Consider the following 5,000-nt stretch of genomic DNA (forward strand, 5'->3'; position numbering starts at 1 on the left):
GTACACAGATGGAACATTTTGGACTGGAACCAGATTACCCGTACACACGGCGCTGATTAGTAATCAATGCAGAGCCATCAAACTACAGAAAATATATACAACTGTCCGTATACATGCTGAAAGAGTCTGCCCACAATGGGAACCACACGTCAGCCAGACACTCTGATCACGCACCACTCTCTGCTTCTAACAGGCGCACATACAATACGTAAGCACCAGCATGGAACAACATCCAGTGCATCCTCTCCGCCACATTACACAATCCACACTATCACAACCAGACCAGGAGGTCCATGCGGAAAATAGAATATCCCACCCTTTCGACATCCACCATTGCGCAGATAAGGCACCAACACCCACACATGTCCTATACAACGGTGCACCCAACATCACAATAGTACCTCCTGTCACAGCGCACAAACAATGACATGAGTCAAAGACACAGGTCTGACACAAGCATAGAATTGGAGCGCCGCCTCTAATAAGCCAAAGGTGCATCCTGACGTGACAAATCTCATCATGTCACAAGCATTCACTTACTATAATCACTATCAACGAACCTGCCGCCCCCGCCCCCGCCCCCCCCCTACACCTTTCCTTACAACAACGTGTAACCTAACCTAACCTATGTTGTACCTTAACCTAACCTATGTTGTGCCTTAACCTAACCTATGTTGTGCCTTAACCTAACCTATGTTGTGCCTTAACCTAACCTATGTTGTGCCTTAACCTAACCTATGTTGTGCCTTAACCTAACCTATGTTGTGCCTTAACCTAACCTATGTTGTGCCTTAACCTAACCTATGTTGTGCCTTAACCTAACCCATGTTGTGTCTTAACCTAACCCATGTTGTACCCTAACCTAACCCATGTTGTCCCCTAACCTAACCCATGTTGTCCCCTAACCTAACCCATGTTGTCCCCTAACCTAACCCATGTTGTCCCCTAACCTAACCCATGTTGTCCCCTAACCTAACCCATGTTGTCCCCTAACCTAACCCATGTTGTCCCCTAACCTAACCCATGTTGTCCCCTAACCTAACCCATGTTGTCCCCTAACCTAACCCATGTTGTCCCCTAACCTAACCCATGTTGTCCCCTAACCTAACCCATGTTGTCCCCTAACCTAACCCATGTTGTCCCCTAACCTAACCCACGTTGTCCCCTAACCTAACCCACGTTGTCCCCTAACCTAACCCACGTTGTCCCCTAACCTAACCCACGTTGTCCCCTAACCTAACCCACGTTGTCCCCTAACCTAACCCACGTTGTCCCCTAACCTAACCCACGTTGTCCCCTAACCTAACCCACGTTGTCCCCTAACCTAACCCACGTTGTCCCCTAACCTAACCCACGTTGTCCCCTAACCTAACCCACGTTGTCCCCTAACCTAACCCACGTTGTCCCCTAACCTAACCCACGTTGTGCCTTAACGTAACCCACGTTGTGCCTTAACGTAACCCACGTTGTGCCTTAACGTAACCCACGTTGTGCCTTAACGTAACCCACGTTGTGCCTTAACGTAACCCACGTTGTGCCTTAACGTAACCCACGTTGTGCCTTAACGTAACCCACGTTGTGCCTTAACCTAACCCACGTTGTCCGCTAACGTAACCCACGTTGTCCGCTAACGTAACCCACGTTGTCCGCTAACGTAACCCACGTTGTCCGCTAACGTAACCCACGTTGTCCGCTAACGTAACCCACGTTGTCGCCTAAACCTGCTCTGTAATTGTTATACGACTCGTTCAATTAGTGTAGTGTTGCCCACCCGCAACCCTCGCAATATAGTTCGCTACTCGCACTGCCCGCTCCCCTGTGTATCGCTTCATGTTAAACACCTTGCAAGTCTTGCTGACTTTCCACATGCTCCTGCTGTACACTGTAATGTGGATGGCAGCAGGACGTACATGCCGCCCCCCGCCCCACCCCTCCCCACGTCCCCACCTTGCCCCCTGCCTTCGCAAGCTGGTTGGTGAGAAGTTTGCATGTTCAATGCCCTTCGCATGCGACGTACTCAGGCTACGTTGTGGTGCGGCCTGTGTCAACTGTCCGCTGATGTCGTACGCATAAACCACAATCTGTACTGCACATTCGTCCTTATGTACTGAATGATACATCGTGGCACATGTGTGACCGTACAACGACTGCGCCCAAAAACGGCGGACCATACAGTGCAAATATTGTGCACGCAGCTACGTGTCGTCTCCCTATGAGAGCTGGATTGCAGTGTGGTACGCCATAGAGACGTGTGGGAGGAACGGACGCCGTGGATGGCGATCAGCATGAGCTGTCTGTTGATGTATTCGGGCCTAGTCGTCTCTCCTCAAACACCGTGATAGCATGGTGCACCGCGTTCCATATCTGCGACATGCTACAGAGGCCGGTTGACAGTCGTTCGAGCAATGGACATCGCATACGTACGGGGGCCACCTTCCACGTATTGTCTAGGCGTGCACATTTTGTTGCGTGTATGTGGGCAGACGTAGTGTGGCGTGACACCTGACACAGGCATGCAATAATCGTTGAAGTTGCTAATGGCGATGGACGCCTACGTTTTCTGGTGAAGTTACGCAAATGAAGAAATGGTAACCCGTTGTGGTGCGGTTGTTCTCGCTAGGGGTGAATCGGTGATGGCGACGATAGGTTGAGGTACTAACCGGTTGTTCCAGCGATACCCACCATGCCGATGAAACTGAACGGCATCTGGGTGTGAAGCGATACGCGGCGGTGGCTGGGTGGGACCGTCCCCGGCCGGTGAGGGGGCGCCTCCCGGCGTGCTGGCCGCGCGGTGCGTGGGCGCACGCGCTACAGCCGGCTGGTGGGGGCGGCCAGTGGCAGGCGCGCCGGCCGACGGACGCGGCAGGCGTCGCAGCTGCGCGCCGGCGCACCCTGCGCGCGGCGCCGTGCGGCCAAAGTAGGTCCTCGCGGGCCCGGTGCGAAGCGCGGTGGACATCTTCAGTGTGCTGGTCCGATTGAGGACTGTGTGCGTTGAGGATGCGCCGCCGCCCGGCGCTCGGCGCCGCGACGCCGTCTGCTGCTCGGTCGCCCCAGCGGTTCTCGCTGGTGGTTTGTATCGCAGCTGTGCGGATGTGTTGGCGCGTGCGCTGTGCTGGGAGAGTTCGCTTCGGCACCCAAGTGGGGCTTTTGTCCTTCTGTGGCGCTGGCGTTGGAGCTGCCGGTCACCGTAGGTGGCGCGTGTTGTCTCCCGCCGGCAATGCCACGACAGCACGCTCCCGGGCCTCTGTCGGCAGCGGCAAGCTCAGTTGGGAGCACGGGTGGTCGCACCGAAAGCGTCTACTCGCCTAACTCCGGGCGATTGCGCCTCTCTCGAACCCGACCAAGTACTTGGGACGGCGCTGCGCGCCGCCGGGACCTGAGAGGGTTTCGAGGTGTATTGTGCAGGGGAGCTCAGCCTCCTCCTGTTTGCAGAATGATTGAGCGAACGCTTGCGTGTTCGCGCGGGCCCCCGGGACACACTCCCGGGCGGCCGGCTGCTCAGCTCTAGTTGACGCAGCTCCCTGGTTGATCCTGCCAGTAGTCATATGCTTGTCTCAAAGATTAAGCCATGCATGTCTCAGTACAAGCCGCATTAAGGTGAAACCGCGAATGGCTCATTAAATCAGTTATGGTTCCTTAGATCGTACCCACGTTACTTGGATAACTGTGGTAATTCTAGAGCTAATACATGCAAACAGAGTCCCGACCAGAGATGGAAGGGACGCTTTTATTAGATCAAAACCAATCGGTCGGCTCGTCCGGTCCGTTTGCCTTGGTGACTCTGAATAACTTTGGGCTGATCGCACGGTCCTCGTACCGGCGACGCATCTTTCAAATGTCTGCCTTATCAACTGTCGATGGTAGGTTCTGCGCCTACCATGGTTGTAACGGGTAACGGGGAATCAGGGTTCGATTCCGGAGAGGGAGCCTGAGAAACGGCTACCACATCCAAGGAAGGCAGCAGGCGCGCAAATTACCCACTCCCGGCACGGGGAGGTAGTGACGAAAAATAACGATACGGGACTCATCCGAGGCCCCGTAATCGGAATGAGTACACTTTAAATCCTTTAACGAGTATCTATTGGAGGGCAAGTCTGGTGCCAGCAGCCGCGGTAATTCCAGCTCCAATAGCGTATATTAAAGTTGTTGCGGTTAAAAAGCTCGTAGTTGGATTTGTGTCCCACGCTGTTGGTTCACCGCCCGTCGGTGTTTAACTGGCATGTATCGTGGGACGTCCTGCCGGTGGGGCGAGCCGAAGGCGTGCGACCGCCCCGTGCGTGCTCGTGCGTCCCGAGGCGGACCCCGTTGAAATCCTACCAGGGTGCTCTTTATTGAGTGTCTCGGTGGGCCGGCACGTTTACTTTGAACAAATTAGAGTGCTTAAAGCAGGCAAGCCCGCCTGAATACTGTGTGCATGGAATAATGGAATAGGACCTCGGTTCTATTTTGTTGGTTTTCGGAACCCGAGGTAATGATTAATAGGGACAGGCGGGGGCATTCGTATTGCGACGTTAGAGGTGAAATTCTTGGATCGTCGCAAGACGAACAGAAGCGAAAGCATTTGCCAAGTATGTTTTCATTAATCAAGAACGAAAGTTAGAGGTTCGAAGGCGATCAGATACCGCCCTAGTTCTAACCATAAACGATGCCAGCCAGCGATCCGCCGCAGTTCCTCCGATGACTCGGCGGGCAGCCTCCGGGAAACCAAAGCTTTTGGGTTCCGGGGGAAGTATGGTTGCAAAGCTGAAACTTAAAGGAATTGACGGAAGGGCACCACCAGGAGTGGAGCCTGCGGCTTAATTTGACTCAACACGGGAAACCTCACCAGGCCCGGACACCGGAAGGATTGACAGATTGATAGCTCTTTCTTGATTCGGTGGGTGGTGGTGCATGGCCGTTCTTAGTTGGTGGAGCGATTTGTCTGGTTAATTCCGATAACGAACGAGACTCTAGCCTGCTAACTAGTCGCGTGACATCCTTCGTGCTGTCAGCGATTACTT

The 5,000-nt window shown here is 54.0% G+C and overlaps 1 non-coding gene across 1 annotated transcript in view; it reads left to right on the forward strand.

Annotated features, from left to right (window-relative positions):
- Positions 1-3,518: 3,518 nt before the first annotated feature.
- The window catches only part of LOC124773527, a 1,909-nt gene continuing 427 nt past the window's right edge, over positions 3,519-5,000 (forward strand). The window contains exon 1 of the ribosomal RNA XR_007014771.1: positions 3,519-5,000. This exon is cut by the window's right edge and continues 427 nt beyond it. This is a non-coding gene — a ribosomal RNA (small subunit ribosomal RNA).

The sequence above is a fragment of the Schistocerca piceifrons genome, unplaced genomic scaffold, assembly GCF_021461385.2.
Source record: "Schistocerca piceifrons isolate TAMUIC-IGC-003096 unplaced genomic scaffold, iqSchPice1.1 HiC_scaffold_954, whole genome shotgun sequence".
NCBI classification, from domain to species: Eukaryota; Metazoa; Arthropoda; class Insecta; order Orthoptera; family Acrididae; genus Schistocerca; species Schistocerca piceifrons.